Source organism: Camelus ferus, chromosome 17 (assembly GCF_009834535.1).
Source record: "Camelus ferus isolate YT-003-E chromosome 17, BCGSAC_Cfer_1.0, whole genome shotgun sequence".
Classification (NCBI taxonomy): Eukaryota; Metazoa; Chordata; class Mammalia; order Artiodactyla; family Camelidae; genus Camelus; species Camelus ferus.
The window spans coordinates 10,093,581-10,112,844 of NC_045712.1; the positions used below are offsets into that span (position 1 = coordinate 10,093,581).

The 19,264-nt window shown below is 41.9% G+C and overlaps 1 protein-coding gene across 1 annotated transcript in view; it reads left to right on the forward strand.

The window, feature by feature from the left end:
* The window catches only part of FRMD4B (FERM domain containing 4B), a 285,243-nt gene that overhangs the window by 81,171 nt on the left and 184,808 nt on the right, over positions 1–19,264 (forward strand). The gene's annotated exons all lie outside the window — the stretch shown is intronic.

The window sequence follows — 19,264 nt, forward strand, 5'->3', positions numbered from 1 at the left end:
CTGAGAAGCCCCAGAATGAAAAGATTTTTAAATGAACTGTACATTTCGATGTTTTGACCTACACATATACCCTTGAAACCATCACCATAATGAAGACAATGGAGACATCCATCGGAAGTCTCCTCATGCCCCTTGCTAATCCCACCCTCCTGCCCTCCCAGCCCCTCTCGTGCCCCAGGCAACCACTGATCTTGTTTCTATTACTGTACATTAGCTTGCATGTCCTACAATTTCATATAAATGAAATCACTCACCTTTTTGCCTGGTGTCTTTCACTCAGCGTAATTATTTTGAGATTCATCCGTGCTATAATGTGTATGGATATTTCATTCCTTTTTATTGTTGAGTTGTATTCCATTATAGGAATAATCCCTCATTTGTTTATTTATTCACCACAGATGGACATTTGAGCTGTTTCCAGATTTTCACTAGTATGGATAATGCTACTGTGAGCTTTCATGTACGAGTCTCCATATGGGCATATGCTTTCATTTCTCTTGGGTAAATACCGAAAAGAGGAATGCCTAGATCATATTGGAGGTGTTTGTTTAACTTTTAAACAAATTACCAAACTGTTTTCCAAAGTGGTTGTACCATTTTACATCCCCACCTGCACTGAATGAGAGTTCCACTTCCTCCATATCTTGTCAGTGCTTGGTATGATCAATCTTTTTTCACTTTATCCATTCTAATAAGTATGTAGTAGTAACTCTTTGTGGCTTCAGCCTGTATTTCCTTAATGACAAATGATGTTGATTATCTTTTCATGTTCTCACCTGCCATCTGTATATCTTCTCAGTGTGTTGTCTGATTCAGTCTTTTGTGCATTTTTTTCTTGGGTTGTTTGTTTTCCTAATGAGTTTTGAGAGTTTGTTTGCATGTTCTGGATACAAGTCCTTTCAGATATATGCTTTGCAAATATTTACTCCCAGTCTCCAGCTTGTTTTTCCTTTTTCTCAACAGTGTCTTCAGGAGAGCAGAAATTTTTAATGTGTTTGATTTGTTTTAATTTGAATTATTACAGTGAGGGATATGTAAAGATACTCATCAGCCCTAGCAATTAACTGTCTAGTTAAAATACATTTGAGGAAAAATAGAATAATTAATAATTTTTAAAAGAAACACAAATAATTTAAATATTTTCCAAAGCATGTAATAGACAATCATTAAGTGTGAGTAACAGGATTTGAAATTACCAGCTATTGAATGTAGTTCCCTGGGCTATACATTAGGACTGTGTTGTTTATCTTATACATAGTAGTTTATATCTACTAGTCCCAAACTCCTAATTTATCCCTCCTCGCCTACCCCTTTGGTAACCATAAAGTTAATTTTCTAAGTCTGTGAGACTCTTTCTGTTTTGTAAATAAGTTTATTTGTATCATTTTTAGATTTCACATATAAGTGATGTCATATATTTGTCTTTCTTTGTCTGACTTCACTTAGTACGATAATCTCTAGGTCCATCCATGTTGTTGCAAATGGCATTATTTCATTCTTTTTATTACTGAGTAATACTCCATTGTGTGTGTGTGTGTGTGTGTGTGTGTGTGTATAAAACGTCTTTATCCAATCGTCTGGGTAGAACTCCATTTATATGTAATATCTAGAGTAGTCAAATTCATAGATAGAAGGTAGTGGTTGCTAGAGGCTGGAAGGAGGGGAGAAGGGGGAGTTACAGTTTAATGGATACAGAGTGTCATTTTGGGACGATCAAAGTGTTCTGGAGATGGATTGTAGCAATGATTGCTCAACAGTGTAACTGTACTTAATGCTTTAGAACTGTACACTTAAAAATGGTTAAAATGGTAAGTTTTATCTTATATATATTTTACCACAATTTTAAAAATATTAAGAAGAGGAAAATTTCACAAATGTTTACCAAGCTTAAAATATCCCCCTAATACATGTTAGTGATAGTTGGCCACCATTTCTAAAAGGTCTCATGGCCTAAGCAAAAGTACAAGATTTTTAAAGGGGAAAAAAATAATATTTAAATGAAGCTTCATACTCCTGGCTTTAGTAATGCAAATTCAGAAGCAACAAATGGCTAGCTGCCTGCCAGGCACTCCTTTAAGACTTTACACGTATTAACTCATTTAATCCTCAATAGACCTAGGAAATACTGCTATTTTCATGTCACAGATGAGGACCTTGAGAACAGAGACGTTATACAGTATGCCCAAAGGAGCCCAGCTAGTGAGAGATAGAGCTGGTCATCAAACACTGGAAATACGGCTCCCGAGCCCACAGCCCTCTGAGCCACTGAGTTTTCCCACTTCCTGTCCCTGAGGGGCTTTAGTGTCCAAAGAGCTGTCTATACACTGTGTCATTGCTTCTAGGATTTCTCCGGGGTAGTTACACCTGAAAAGCTTGAGTGCACTGATGTGCTGTTAACTTGTCTTTGGTAGAAGCCTGTGGCCTGATACACAGAAATGATTTGTCTCCAGCTGGAAATTAACATTTACATAGCTTTTTACTAATGCCAATCATGGAGGAGACACAGGAGGCATAAATATACGATAAGCATGCAAATTTTCTAGGTTTTATCAGGGAAAGGCTCTGGAAAAGAAATCTCTATATTGCAAGTGGAAAACATGACCTCCTTTTCTTTCCTTCCCCCTAAGACTCACGTCTGCCAAAATGGTTTAATTTTTAAAAAAAGGTTTCATGCCTGTGTTCAAATAAATTTGGTAAGTGGTAAGTTAAAAGGAGTTAGATTTTCTTGACTGCTGGACTTCTTAGAGACTTAACATGCTAATAAATGTTATCAATTGCTAAAAAATAGATACAATATGTTTAATATATGAATATATACTATATAACTTAAAAAATTGTTTCCCAGGGCTATTTTACCACAGAGTACTTCCCCCGTGCAGTCGTGAGCAGAGGGAGAGAGGGAGAGAAGGAAAGAGGATGCTTCCAGGAACACTTTTGGGAATCTTGCACTAGGGATTTTCCAAATCTACCACCAGGGGGCAGTTTTCCCTCCTTTTCTGTTCTGACTTTAAACATTGACCAAAACTGTTTTCCCTCAGCACACTTGATTCAGGCTGATATTTTCAAGCGGACTTCGCTAAAAACTTTCAAGAGATGCAGGAAAAAAAGAAGCAAAATAAGAAGCCCTATAGTCCTATTTCCCAAATCCATTAGGCTGAGCCAAAGAAATAGCAAATCTGCCGAGCTCTCCTGGGCCAGTAGGGAGTACAAGTTCTCAGCCATACTGCTTGCCTTTTATCCTCCTGTTTCTCAGCCAAGTGGCCTTTCTGTCATCTTGGCTCCCAAGAATGGCTGTGGGCTTACGTTATCACAATTGCGGATAAATCTCACAGACTTGTGTGTCTTCACAGCTCAAATTCTTTTCTGATTCAAAGTTCCCAGGTCTGCCCTATGATCTGTCCTCTCCGTCCTGGTTGGCAGCTCTGAAGTACCTCTGTGGTGATGGCCAGTCCCAGGAATGTTCTAATCCTGACTCAGTTCTCAGTGCCAGGGCACACATTATTCGTCAGCACAGCATGCTTTCTCTGTAGAACTCAGACTCAGTCCCACAAACCTTCCTGACTCTGGGCTCCAGGCAGGTATTACTTATCAGATTTACAGATACCTATCAGACTTACAGATTGCTGTTCGCGTGAGTGGGAAAATTCTCTCTGCATCCAAACCTAGGATATAAATTCCACCCATTTCTGGAATCTTCTGTAGTGACTCTCTCAGATGAATGTAATCTCCGTAATCCTCTACCCCCCACAACACACAGAGATTTTAAAAAGTCTATTTTAGATGCACAAAAATGAAAGCCTCCACTCCAGCCCCATCACATCCTTATCCATACCTGACCGTAGCCCACTGTACAGGTGCTGCACCTAATTGGAAGAGGAGGGTTGGTACATCCAGCATGTGCCAGAAACTGCAAGCTGAGCCCATTCCTTTGTTTAACTTCTGATTGTAATTGATATCACACGGTATATGCCCCGTTTTAATAGCATGTCCTGGGAGTTGCCTTTGTATGAGCTGCTCCGGAAACAGCCTGTTGAACTTTAGCAAAAGTTGTGTCACATGTTAAAAAGTCTAACCAAGGTGAAGGTATATAGCTCAGTGGTAGAACGTATGCTTATTAGCATGCACCAAGTCCTGGATTCAATCCCTAGTATCTCCATTAAAAAAAAAAAAATCTAAAAAGCCTAACCTATCATGGTAGGCTTTGAAACTATCTTCTGACAGGTTTTTTTAATGTTGAAAATTTATTTCAATGAATGTAATTAACATTTACATTATGTCATTGTACTTAATTGTATTTATATAAACTTAATTCATAATTAACTTAATAAGGAGAGCAGTATGAGGTAGTTATTAAGTGTGACCTCTGCAGTTAGATGGAGTTTAACTCTCTGCTCTGCGGCTTACTTGCTTTGGAACCTTTTATGAGTTACTGCTTAATCTTTCCAAGCCTTCTCAAAAATAAAGAGAGAGGTAACACCCATCTTGTTGTGGTGCATTTATAACATAAATGTTACTGTGCTTCTTCTTCGTACTAAGTGTCAAACATTTGGGGGAGGATTGAATGGACTCAGGCATTTAGTTCACCTAGCCCTGAAGTGATCTAATTACACCACTTTTAAAATACTCATGTTTCAGCTGAAGCCATCAAGAACAATGAGGCCATGCGTGTTCTTGAATTCCAAATCCAAGAGAGACGAGATTTAAATAGTAGGCCAGCAGAGTCAATACTTAATTTTTAAATTGTGTGTCGGAGGTGAACTTTCCCCAGTGGCCAGTGGGAGATGCTGTGTGAACAGAATAACTGCTTCCAAAGCCGGTTTCAGGTGACTCACCTCAGGGGAGCACGACTGAAAATGATAACCGGCAAGTTCAACTTTGCTGTTAATTCTCCGGCTTCTGTTCCCTGCTAAATTTGACTCCATCCACATTCGTGTGGCAGCAGAGTTGATCGACATTTATTAAATATCCTCTCTGACCAATACACTCTGAAATGAAAAAGGGGTGCTTGAGAAATTTACAAGGTAAGGAGATGGTGACACATGTGTTGGGTAATTGCTAAGGAAACATTATGGAATTAACTATGCATGAGAAATTAACTACTGAAGAAGGATAATAATACTGGGAAAAACTGAAAGACAGGAAAACCTTTTTTTTTAAACTTTTTTATTGATTTATAATCATTTTACAATGTTGTGCAAATTCCAGTGTAGAGCACAATTTTTCAGTTATACATGAACATGTATATATTCATTGTCACATTTTTTTCTCTGTGAACTACCGTAAGATCTTGTATATATTTCCCTATGCTATGCAGTATAATCTTGTTTATCTATAAAGCACTAACACGTCTTCCATCTTCCTACTGGCCTAAGACACGCTCAGTCACAGTGGTAAGGAGAGGGATGGGGCTGAAAGGTAGGGGAAAACAGAGGACTAGAGGTAAGTGAAAATAAAGGCTGTTGTACTCCAAGTTTTGACTCCTGGAAGGGAAGGTTAGTATCAACAGCATCTATGATTTTTATATTGCTTCCATTTAATTTGTAATTTAGAATCTAACATGCATTCTTTCAGCCTTGCCTCTTGAAATTAACCCAGTCTACCCAAGCAGGTTTCAAATTCATCCTTTTATTTTCACAAGAGTTGCTTTTATTTCAACTATGAATTTCCATATTGGGATTTAAGGTAGACGACTTATATCTTACATCAATTCATTTCTCTTATGCAAATAATTTGGTTTCTGACAATTTAAGAGAAAAAAGTGTCTCTCATTTAATACTTACTTTTTGATTCTCAGTGAAGTCAAGAATTTTTTTTCTTATATTTACTGACCATTTGTGTTTCTTACGAAAACTGTCCCTTTCCATCCTTCTTTTTCTATTGATTTGTTTATTTGTTTATAAATTAAGAAATAACTGATTTGAAGGTGACCCACCACAGTATGAGCAGTGTGTCCTAATAACACAGTCCTGATCACAAAACGATTCCAAATAATTAGAGAATGTGAATTTTCATCTTCTGCCTAATTTTTAGAGTTGGTGTCCCAGTGTCTTACTCCCTCTTGGAGTCAGTCTTGAGCTCACGGATGCCTGGTTCCCCTTTCTGAGGTGTGTGTGGTCTCTGTCGACCTTGGCAGGTTGCAAAGGGCTGGGAGAGTAGACATCTTGGCAGCCCTGTGGAGGAGGCAGGTGACACTCTGTAACAATCTTCCTCAATGGAAGGCGGCAGCAACATTTAACTGCGAAGGCGCACAGCTCCACTTCCACCATCGGTTTTAAGGAAAGGAGATGCAGGGGAGTGAATATAGCTCAGTGGTAGAGTGCATACTTAGCATGCATGAGGTCCTGAGTTCAATCCCCAGGACCTTTGATATCGCAGATGTTTACATTGCAAATGTTCTAATAACTGTATTAAAAACAATTTAATTTAAATTTAATTTTCAAATATTTTTTTCTCCGAGAAGGAATTCAATTTATGAAGAGGTCCCCTTTCCTAGAGCTTGGTGCTAAGAGAAACTGTATTTGGGGCAAGCTGAGTCCTTCATAATTTATTGCCCCATTTTCCCACTCGACATTTGCCTCAAGTGAAAGATACAGAAATGAATAAGATGTAATCACTGTGCAGACTGGTGGAGGAATTATGCATTTCCTTTCCTTTTTTTTTTTTTTTTTTCAAATGGAGACACTGGGGATTGAATGCAATAAATAACAAGAGCTTGTGTACCATAATTTCGAAGTAGTCAGGAATGTAAATAATATCTTGTGATACAGACAACCGTTGCAATGTGATATAAGATTATCAGTGACTTCTACTGGAGACCAAGTGATGTTACTGCTAGTATTTCTAGTGTGTTACTCATATTCATACTTGAAGGAATGCTAAATTTTAACTAGAAGTTAGTGATAATTTTTAAATACGTAATTTTTACACCAATCTAGGTTCTATTCTTGAATTCTGTGCCAAGATCCCTTGGGGGTCATAGACCACTGACTAAAATCCCTTGATCCCTGGGCTGAGGTGGAGACAGTGGGTAACTACAAAGGAGTGTGGGGAAATTTTTTGAGGTAGATGGATAGAACCATTCATTCTTGATGTGATGGTGGTTAAATGGTTGTATACGTTTGTCAACAGTGGAGAATTTTATGATGTATAATTTAGAGACAGAAAAAAAGACAGGAAGAAAGGGAGGAAGAAAAAGAGGTGCGGAAAGAAAGATGAGTTGAATATTGCTGCTAATAGAAGTAGCCATTGTAAAAGTCCCTTTGCACTGGAGCTGGGTTTCTTCCACAGTTATCCAGTGCTTTACTGAAAGTCACTGTTGCAAGAGTAGTCAAGGGAGAGGACTCTGGAATGAGAGCCCCCAAGTTCAAATCCTGGCTCTACCAGTTATTTGCTTTGTGACCTAGGGCAAATTACATGACTTCTCTGTGTCTCAGTTTCATCATCTATAAAACTGAAGATGATAATAACTGTGCCTACATCATAAAGTTTTTGAGGGTTAAATAGATAAATATATTTAAAGTGCTTGGAATAGTGCTTGGCATATAGTAAGAACTCTAATGTCATCTAATATTTAGAAAAGCTTGGGCGAAGTGGCCAAGGTCATGATGAAGAGCTCAGTTGATGTCGGTGATTACATCAGTAATCACAGAAAGATTGTGTTTGGTTAAGAGAAGTTAGTCATAAACAAAAGAAGTATGTGTATATGTATTCCTAAGACATATCAACTTGCTTGTTAATATTCTTCTAAACACATATGAAACATCTTTTTTTTTTTTAATTTTTTTGGCTCTGCCTGAACCACAGCTCTCAGATGTGTCAGCTCCCAACATCCTCTTCCGTTTCCAAATAACTTCCCCTGCTGGACCACCTTATGTGTTGTATTTCCAAAGGGCAAAGCCAGTGCATTTCATGCAACATTTGCAAATGAAAATCATACCCAAGGACATGTAGTAAAGGTGCCAGGTCTCCGATAAAACCCTGGTTGACTTACATAACAAATGCTTAGGTTTGGGTTATTAACTATGAGTGATGTTTAGTACCATTTGTAGGGAGGTTACAAAACTGTGTTGAATGTTTACAACATGGCAAAATGTTCACCAGCCAAGTTTCCAGCACAGTCCTGCTGAGATCTTGGGTTTGGGGTGTTTCACTAGTTGGAGCATGGTTTGTGAACTTGCAAATTACTTACAAGTGAAGAATTTATCAAAAATAACTTTCTATGCCATTTATCAGGCAAGAATTCATTTATCTTGAGAACCAGAAAGCAGGGATTCAGGGAAACCTAAAATCATAAAATAACCCCCCAAAATTTATTTATGTATAGTTTTAACCTTCCTCGATAAACCTTAAATTCAATTTATAAGGTAGAGGAGAGGGAACATACAGGATATCACAGAAACTCCTTGTTAATGTCAGTAAAATATATGTACAGTCAATTCTGTTACTTTGCAGTAGTTAAGTTTCTATAAAGTCATGTCCACAAACACTGAGTAAGTGAATTCTGAACTATCACTTCTAGGGGGAATACAGAGTTCCTGTGAATCTCTACTCACAACATTCTCATCAACCAATCAATACCTAACCTTGTTTTATGTGTGTCTATGTTTAAAGACACTTCACTATATATGGTGGATCCAGTAACATTGAACTCAGAGCCAACAGCACTATAACTCATACCTGAATGGAACTTACCTAGTACACAAATTTTCTCCAGAAGGCACATCGCAGCCTTCTTATGCTTAGGAACACTAACCAGCATTTCAGCACTATGCTGGAGGGACATTTTCAACAGCAAAATTTAAAGACCTGCAAAGACCTCTACAAAGACCATGAACAGGACACTTGTTTAGGGTGTGAGCACTGAAACAACATGGCAGAGTGCTGATTTATTTGACTTCAGCTAGGGTCTTGCTGAAGGGGTGATTCAAATTTTTCACCCCTGTGCCCATGTCTGAGAATGACTACAAATTCACCACAAGCATTGATTTTGGTATCAAAAGTAAATCTTAGCAAGCAGACGAATTTGCTACGAAATACATGGAATCCATGAATATAATGAGGTTCGACTCTCTAGAGAAGGTAGTCTCACCAAAAAGAGCCTGTGTGTTCCAGCCCTCCTTTCCTGAACAGTGTTAGCAAAGCACAGAACTTACATTGGATAAATGCCCAGTGAATCGTACGCGTGTGCCAGAGCTCGACCCTCCCTGGCTCGGAGCCCACGAGTCTCTCCGTTGGAGAGCTTGCAGGACTGAGCAGGGGGGTCAGCCAGCTCCAGCCAGTGGGCCAAATCCTGCATGCTGCCTGTTTTGAGATGGTCCCATGCTAAGAAAGGATTTTTTCACTTTTAAATAGTTAGAGGGGAAAGAAATAAAATGAAGACTGTTTCATGACACTTGAAAATTACATGGGAATTTAAATGTTGGTATCCATAAAGTTTTATGGAATACAGCCATGCCCAGTTGTTTAAATATTGTCAATCACTGCTTTTATGTAATGAGGCAGAGCCGAGTAGCTGCCACAGAAACCATTTAGCCGACAAAGCTGAAAATATTTACTCTCTGGTTCTTTATAGGAAAGTTAGATGATCCATAATCTAAAATATGGCTAGTTGTCACACTGGACAGTCCTGCACCGGCAATTAAAAGCTTTATACGACCGTGAACTTCTCTAGCAGGGAAGGGTGAGTTCTAGGTTATATAAAATAGGGCCTTTGTTTTCCCCACTCCCACCTCCTTTTTAAAATACATGTTTAGATTTCAAACCCCTATAAATTAAATAACTCAAGAATTTACTCTGCATGTGGAAGCAGATTAAAAAATATCAGGTTGTTTTTATGAACAAATCTGTTGAACCCAGTTTAAACGCAACTGAAGGGAACTCATCAGGGTGAAAAAAATAAATGGTGACGTGAACTTTCTTGTGTTGAAGTTATGTGATGAAATTCCAGGAGCTTTGTTTCCTGTTAGCAAAGAAAGTAAAGTTCAATTTGGTTTGTCTTTCTTGGAGTTTGAATAGCTGAAGGTCATCTTAGAGGTCATTTAGACCAAGGGTATCCAAGAGGATTTTCGGTGGAGTTGAGCATGTCCTCTGTGTTATCCAATATGGTAGCCAATAATACACATGGGTGCTGAGCATTTGAAATGTGGCTGGTACCACGGAGGAACTGTATTTTTAAGTTCTGTTCAAATTTAATAAATGTATAGTTGAAATTGCTGCATATGGAACATTATGGAACAGGACACATCTAGACTCAAGCCTCCTGTCTTGTTTTGTTTGCCTTGTGCAGTATTTTTAGGAGTTTAGATTAGTTGTCATCATTTAGACTGGGAGATTTTATGTAAAGGTTCAGAGTCTGGCTTCTTGTGCAAACTTAGAGCATCTGGGGACACTGGGGATGCTCTTTCTTGACAAGACACGTGATCTCTTGTCCCCTCTGCTCCTTGTTGGTTTACACTCAGCCTGCTGTATGATTTTCATTAACTGCTTGGTCTCTATTGGCATTTGAGTGTGCAATCCCTGACCTAATTCCACCCCATATGTTGCATGTGGGACACTAAAGCCCAGAGACAGTAAGTACCTTACCTACAGTGGTCCAGTGGTTAATACTTTGGCTCACACCAGAATCCCCTGAGCAGTGCTCTCTCTACTCCAGGGCCCTGGTGGAAATTTCTGGGCGTGTGTGGGCGGTGGTGGGTGCCACTCGGTACCTGGGTGGGTCTGTGCTGCGCTCACAAACCTCATCCTCCCCTACTTCCAGGCCAACGGTAGGTTGGACACTGGGTGAGTGAGGTCCCCGCTTCCTGCCATCTGGGCTGAGTCACTGAGAGCCACAATGAGCAGTGAGGGCGTGGGAGGGAGAGGGGCCTGAACTTTCCCTGGCCGTTTCCCTCTCCGACATCCTCTCTCATTGTTCACCTCTGACAATTCCAGCAGTGCATCTGATAACCATTGTGGGCTGCTTGTCCTCCCTGGCACCCCTGCTTCATGCAGTTCCTCTGCTCTTGTGGGTCCACCTTTCTTTTTCCAGAGGGTTTTTTGCTTACTTCCGGCCCAGTTCCATCTTGAGCCAGTATTCTTAAGCCAGAGTACTGCTTAAATCCACAAAGATAGCTTTGAAATAATCTTTCACGGTATGAGAGTTACATTTTGTCGGGCATTTCTCCGTTCCTTTGTCTTGTTCAGTTCAAGGCGAATTCAGAAAGTAGTCGAGATCAGTGACTATGGGACGTTCTCACCTGGATCTGCGTCCTTGCTCTGCTAGTTCCCAGGTCTGTGACCTAAGGGGAAATCCCTTAGCCTCCTGAGCCTGAATTTCCTGAAGTATCAAATAGCAGCTCCACAGGGCTGTGGGGGAGGACTGAATCTGATAATGAATGCAAGGTAAACACCTTGATGCCTGTGACATGATGGTAGCTTCCTAGATGGGAAGGATGTCACATTCATTTTACCTTGTCCCTTTCCGTGCATCTTACAGGCTTTTGCTAGCGAGGGATCTGCTAGTTTCATGAGGCCTCCCACTTCTGAAGTCCTTTCCTGGAGTTGCTTTGTTTAAAACCTCTAGCAGATGTACCAACCCATTTTAACCCTCAACATCTCTTCACACTTTTCAATCTGCAAATTCTGCTGTGTGTCCTCTGCATAGAAACTTCCATTCACTACCTGATTCTTGACTTTAAAAGGCCTCTTCAAAAACAAATATATATATATGTTCATGGTTGACTGAAGCATTATGCTGTACACCAGAATTTGACACATTGTAACTGAGTATACTTCAATTTAAAAAAAAAAAAGGCCACTTCTCTCCTCGTCCCAGGTGTGGAGCTGACGTCTGTGTGCTCTGGCCACGCTGCAGAGGATGGGCACCTGTGATCTTTGCCTGCCCAGCATCCAGTCCCCCTTGTTCTGATGAGAGAACCCACCCAGCTTTCTTTTAGGCTGAGGTGTATTCTATACAAGATCCCATGATTCTACTCAGATACTCGTCTATTACCTGTAGCCACCTGTCTCCTCGGATTCCCTCTCTATATGAATGAAATATTGCTGTGTGATAATTTCTAGTCTGCCTTGGATATAGGAGCCTACATATCATGAAAAACAGTTGAAACTATTCCATATGTATACCTCTCCCCTAGGCCAACATCATCCTTATTGAAGAGAAACAAACTCAGTGTCATGAAAATCCCAGCAAAACCACCAGAATCAAGAAATTCCAGAGTTTTTTTTTTTTTGTTTTTTTGTTTTTTTTAGATTCCACATACAAGTGATATCATATGGCATTTCTCTTTCTCTTTCTGGCTTACTTCATTTAGTATGTTTTTGAAAAAAAGGACATGAACTTATTTACAAAATAGAAACAGACTCACAGACATAGGAAACCAGGTTATGGTTACCAGAGGGGAAAAGGGGGTGGGAAGGGATAATTGGGAGTTCGGGATTCACAGATACTAATTTATATAGAATAGATAGACAGCAGGGTCCTACTGTAGAGCACAGAGTACTATATTCAATACCTAGAATGGCCTATAATGAAAAAGAATATGAAAAGGAATATATATATATATATATATATATATATATATATATATATAAATCACTATGCTGAACACCAGAAACTAAAAAAACATTGTAAATTGGCTGTATTTCAATTAAAAGAGAAAAAAGAAAGCACTGAAGGAAAAAAAGAAGAGAGAGAAATTCCAGAATCAGAAATTCCCATGAAAGGGGAATGAAATCAGTGTAAACAAAAGAAATTAAGCAAATAGAAATTGTTCTCCACTTCTCCCTTGCATCTCTGGGAAATAACTAGGAGCCACTAGCTCTGTTTTCTTCCATCTAGTCTTTGCCTCTGCAGCACACAGCGTATGACCTGCAGGGGATTTTTGTCTTCATTCTGCTGCTTCTCCAAATGCTGCACATCTTTGGGATGCATGGGGGAGTCATCACGTGCCTTTAGGATTTTCGAGTCAAACTCTAAAGCTAGTGAAAGAAGAAGAGGGGAAACCATGATATTTCAAGCATCTTGCATTCTTGTCTCCATCGTAAAACCACTGTTGGGGTTAGACGACCTGGGGAAGCCTGGCTGTGAAGTAGGGTTACCGTGATTTGTGACTATTCTTGGGTGCAGTTTTGAGAGGGGCCTTTTGGTGGGAAGGTATTTGAGAAGAACTGGTGAGCGAACATGGGCTTCAGGCAGGACAGGAGGTGAGGGAAGATACGGTGTGAGGTTAAGAGATGTGGCTCTAACCTCAGATTCCCTCAGGTCAAGTCCAGGCACCACCTGGCCAAGTCCAAGTGACCTTGAATAGGTCACTTCCCTTCTCTGTGCCTTAGTTTCCTTAACTGTAAAATGGAGATAATCAGAATGATGCCTCTATTACAGAGTCACTGGAAGGTTAAATGAAGTTATATAACATGTATTTAGTTCATTAGTACTCAATAAGTATTAGCTGTTGCTTTTTTTAATCTTATGGACTAGTTCTATCTGTTGGTTTAGTTGGGCATCTTTCATCCAGTCACTCAACAAACATGACTCTCGTGCCCAGCGTTCATCAGGCGCTGTGCTCGCTGTCAAGAACATGGTGATGAACTGTGGTCGTGGACCATGGGAATGACTGTTTTGGAGATCTGAGGAGACCACCGTAGTGGAACCAAAGAGGAGATCATAGCTCTGGGACCCACCTGTGCTACAGGGAACCACAGAGAAGGTTTTAGTGCCTGGAAGGTATGAAGCTTCCCGCTGAACTTGGAGGCTCTGGGAAGAGACTGGAGTTTGTCCTTAGCATTCTCCCAAGAATCCTCTGACTGCTCTCCATCTACCCCCACCCCCGGGCTCTCATCTCAGTCCCTGCTGCCCAAACCCCCAACCTGAGCATTTGACATGAGTTAACCCTTTCGTGCAGGAAAACGTAAATGATTGGAAAGACTCATGGTTAAGTTCTGAGTCTTGGACAACTTGAGCAAATTCATGGTTAGGAAGGTGGAAATGCCTGAAACTTACACTCTACTGCATTACAGTCATTTGTGCTTTCAATGGAAACTCAGACACCGGAGTTTCTCTTTGGCCTCAACAGGGAAAACTTTGAACCAGGGGCTATCTTACTGCTCTTGGTTACTTTAAGCCACCTACCTCCCACCCTAACCTCCTCTTTTTCCCAATTCTACTGACTTTCACGCCCCTGGGCTCTGACTTTTGGGTTATCAAAGGAAAAAAAGAGTCAGTAAAATAAAATCCGTCTATTGAAAGCTGGCCCATCCACCATATTGTCTAACTCCAGTGACAGGCTCTTCTACTTGAGTGTCCTTCCTCTGTGACATCAGTGTCCTCAGTTTATCTTTCCTTTGTTATAATTCAGAAGGTCTTTCGAATCTGCATTTCAATCCAATGAGGCAGTTTACCTGGATTCGGGAACCTGGCCCCACACCAGCCATTGGCAGGAGAACTTTGTGTGATTGTCTTAACCCTCCCGGGCCTCATCTGAAGAAATGGGGATGATGATAGTCCCCCCTTATTGGGTTGCTGAGTGCACTGACTAAGTTGATAGATGAAAAGTGCTTGAAGTCGTGCTTGGCACATACATGTTAGGCGTTGTTACTGTCATCTAGAGAGGAGCAAAATTTCTAGCTAGATCAGTGGGTGATAGTCCTGATGGATTCCTGAGTGCTCAGCCGCTTGCTTCTGCAACTCGGCTTAAAGACAAGCAAATTCAGAAATCACTCAGTTGGGGGTTTGTTCGGATTTGATAAAGATAATTGTTCGAAAGCATGGCCCTTGGAACGCTTTCACTTTAAGAAGTGCATGGTGAAACTAAGATTTGACGCTGGGGTATCACTAACTGGAATTCCAACGTGAATTACATTACAACCACGTCCCTAGACGGTTGTCCAAGATATTGCAAATTACTCACTCTACTTTCTGTGATGGACTTTTTCAGTGTTGCCCTAGAAAGGAATGAAAAGTCAGCTTTGGAACCCAAGACTGTTCAGTAGGCAAATGTTTTCCTAAAATCGAGACAGAACATTTCTGACGTCTCATGCTTCTGACAAAGACAGCAATCCCTGCTGAAGGGCTGGGCCCTGTGTGATTCATATCCTGTGGGCTGAAAAATAGGATTCGGAAACCCACTGCTGTCAGCTCCTCCCTCTGTCTCCTGGGTTTGAATGGCGTTGCTCAGACGTATTTATAATCATCCAGGTGTCCTCGCTTCAGACTGAGGTGGGGCTGCCAACTGTACTTTCTGTGAGTTGACTCATAGTTGTTAAGTACTCTCAGGGCAACGAGAATTTAAAGGGGCCCTAAGGGAAACCTTCTCTAATCAAAAGGAGAGACTGAGAATTCAGGCAGAGGTTGTACACTAGAGTCTTAGTTTGAAAACCATGTGAATTAAACTCCACCATAGAGACAACTGGGATGGTTCCCATCGAAAACCTGGATGATTTGTTCTGTTGTGCTTTGTTTTAAAACCGGAGTCCTGACACCACTTGTCAAAAATCCGAGCTCCAGGGCAGCATGCCCCTTCGTTCGGGCATGCCAGGTCCAGCTCGTCCCAGGAGAACACCACCAGCAGGACCCCTCTAGGGTTTGCAGCCCCTGTTCCGTGGGCCACATTCAGATTTGCAAACATTAGACTTGTGTAAAGTCAAGTTTTATCTTATAATAAACAATATTCATCCCTTTTTCCTTTGTTCCATCACCTTTCCCTTATTTACTCTTATTGAAAGAGAAAGCTCTGTCTTCTGGGTACTGTCGTGCTCTTTCCCTTCATTTCGTGACCAGCCCTGAGTCATACCTACTTCCTGTGTCATCAGAGGACGTCAGTTTGGCAGTCCACCCCTAGGTGGAGCGCTCACCCAGAAACAGCCTGTACGCTCACTGCATACACTCACACATTTGCACTCACACTCACTTGCACACACATACACATTCATACACTCACTCTTACATACACACTCGTGCGTACACCCATCACGTACACACACATTCACACACGTATTCACTCTTTTGCACAAGAATGCTGGTAGAATGTGCAGACATGAGAATTTCAGAGCTGATGTCAGACCTTACTTCCAGAACTTGAAGTTGGTCAGAGTTGGTTGATGGCAGGACATTCCAAAAGGAATGTCAGGGCAGAGAGAACAGTCAGGAGCAACAGATGGGCTCAGAGAGGAAGAGGAGGAAGCTGCCAAAGTTAAGCGTTACCCCTTTGTCTTTTTTGCTGCACAGCCTGAGGGCAGCAAGCCAGTGTCTGTTGTGTGTACTAGGAAATTGCATGTGTTGTCAGGAAATCTGGTCCTGACAGAGGAAAGGGTGGAGTTCTCGTCAGCATTGCTGGAGGTCTGGGGATCCTGGACGTAGAAGAACAAGTGTGAACAATAGACAGCCCAGTGTGAACTGGCTTAAGTAATAAGGACTGTTTATTGGCTGGTGTAACTGAGCAATTAAAGAGGGCTGATTTCAGGTGAGGTTTGATCAAGAGGCTGACACAGTGCTCTGAATTCTCTCTGTTCTGTGGGCTTTATGGTCACATTTTCTTCCTTTATAGTAGCGAGATTGGCTGTAACAGTTTAGTCCTGACATCTGTGTCTCATGTATACAGAGAAGAGAGGGTACTTGTATCCAGAATTCCAAGCAGTAGTCCTGAGACTCTCACTAATGGACTGGCTAACAGCCCAGGTCCACTCATGTAGTAACTGGAGTATGCCAATCGGGTTTCTCCACGAAGAAGAGACTGAGGGCCCAGCAGGGGCTGTGAGGAGGTGGATAAGGTATAAAAATTGGGATTTCACGCCAAGAAGGAGCATGGATGCTAGTGGCCCTTGGCAGGGGCTCGTTGTGTTCCTCACACCTTGCTGGGACTGATGGGTGACGTTCTAGTGCCCCCGCTCCTGAGTCGTAGTCGTAACATTCTGTGGTCGACGTGGAGAAGTGGAGCCCTGCTGGGTAAGAATCTCCCAGGCTGCATTACTTTCCTTTTTCATGAATTCTTACTTGAAATCTCTCCACAGCCCAGTAGATTTGCCCCTCCAGCTTCCGGAGAGAAGTTCAGCCATCTAGCTCCAGGGTAATGATTAAGGCAGAATTTGCTGGTAACTTACTCCTTCCTTTTGTGGACTCTGCTTTACAAAGATGAGCTGAACCAAGCGGAAGCCAGTGTCCTGCTGAAACGGTCTGAGTGGCAGAGGGCTAGACGCTACCGAAATCCCACGAGGAGCCAGGGATCGTCCCTACAGATGCTGCACGTGTCTTCCTCGTTCGTAATCTTGGGGAGGAAGTGGTTTTCTTTCTGTTTCACAGATGATAAACCAGAGACTTCAGGCGATTAAGTAATTCCTCCAAGGCCATAGGGTGTGTAGGGCAGAGCTGGGATTTTAACCCACGCTGAGTAGAATCTGGCTTCAAACCTGAGCTTTTCACCAGCCTCTCTTAGCAGAAACACTCTGCACATCAGTCCTCAGGTGGAATTTGGGGGTGAGCTGCCCAGTCTTCTTCCCCTCCCTGCTTGAAACTCTCCCCACCCGTGGCCATCCTTGCTCTAAGAGTGGCCTCGTCCCTCTGCCAGAATCCAGTCCATGCAGCATCTCCAGATGCCAGTGGCCTCCACCTCAGGAGAGCTGGCCTTGTTTCCTGCACCACCCAGACCTACCCTGTCCAGCCAGTGCAGCAAGTACTTTTCTGATTTCATTTCCCCACTTCACAGCATTTTCCATTCAAAACTTACATATCCCAGGTCCCCCTCCATCACAGCCGTGCTGTACATTAGCTAGTACGTTCCTGCAGAGCTGGTGGGTTGTTTCATTAAGTGTTGCACATGGACACAGGTTGACTTTTCAACAAGGACCTTCTGGAGAAAGTGTGTGCTCACTAGGTGGGAATTCAAGATGAGGAAGATGGTACCTTGAGGGTCATTTGGCTCTCCGCCCACGCTGGTGGGGGTAGCAGTCTCTTGCCTGCACATGGTGCAGTCCGTGTTTGCATTGCAGATTATTAGTTGAAAGGAATGTTTCATGTTCCAGAAATGCAGGGTTCTCTGTCACTTTCAGGGAGATCTTTCAGGTTTGCCCCTGAATTCCTTTCCAGACACACATTTCGTCCTGCTTTCACCTTCCCATTTCATCTGTGCATCATGCCCTACCCATATCTCTCATAATCTTGATCTGGGGTCAGCTGGCCGTGGCCTGTTTTTGTGAATAAAGTTTTATTGGCACGCAGCCATACCTGTTCACATGTGGATTGTCTCTGGCTGTCTTCCACTACAGTAGCAGAGTTGAGCGGTCACAGCCGAGACCCCGTGTCCCGCCAAGGCTAAAATATTTGTTATCTATTGCTGTTCTAGGTCAGTAGGCTCCATATATACTCCTCCATGAACCCCCAACTCCTTTTTTCCTTCACCTGGCCAGGAATAAAAACCTCTCAGAGCCTGGGCCTGATGTTTGGAAAAGAAAAACGCAATCTCCCTCTCAGTCCAGTCCTGAGGAAAGCAAGTCCTGACACTTCTGAATCCCCTCCCTATTTCTGGGCCCCTGGCAGACATTGCTAATCAATCATTACACTCTTCCCTACTGAGCCTCAGATTCCTTCTTCAAAGCAACACCCTGGCAGTCACTACCAATCGATCGGAGGTGGCATTCCAATGGAAACCATTTTTCATCCCTGGTCCAGTGGCCACTATCAGATCAGAGAATCATCTAAGACAAAAATCATATTTAATAAATAACTCTTGACCATCCTTTGGGTTGCCATGTCAGAGACAGACATAGTATCTCTCATTACGTCCAGAGTTGGCGCTTAAATCCGCTGTTTGCTGTTTCTTTGATTAAGTACCAGATGAAGTCATTGGCTTGCGATAGGGACTGTGTTATATGAAAAATGCCCTCACCTCCTTTTAAATAGGAGATTCGTTCCATTGTGCATTGCTCACAACGTGAGAGGCACCCAGGAACTAAGGCCTGCTTAGAATATTCTAGAGCCCCATATCAGTGTCACCCTCATTGAGTGGCTTCATAGGTGGAATCACTGACACTACTTATGCTCTGACTCTCTCACTGCTAATCCTTTCTCACTGAGCCGAGCTTCTGTTGAATTCGTACTGGGCAAAAGCCCACATACAGTGTTGCCAGGGGCTGGAGTGGCGGCATCTATCACCACATGTCCCTTAAACCAAGTCCAATTTCAGGAAGCTCCTTAAAGACATTCCTTTCAAACTCTGGAGCAGATACTTGCTCAGCAGCCTGACATTAACCATAGTAGGTTAAGAAGTGACTAAACATC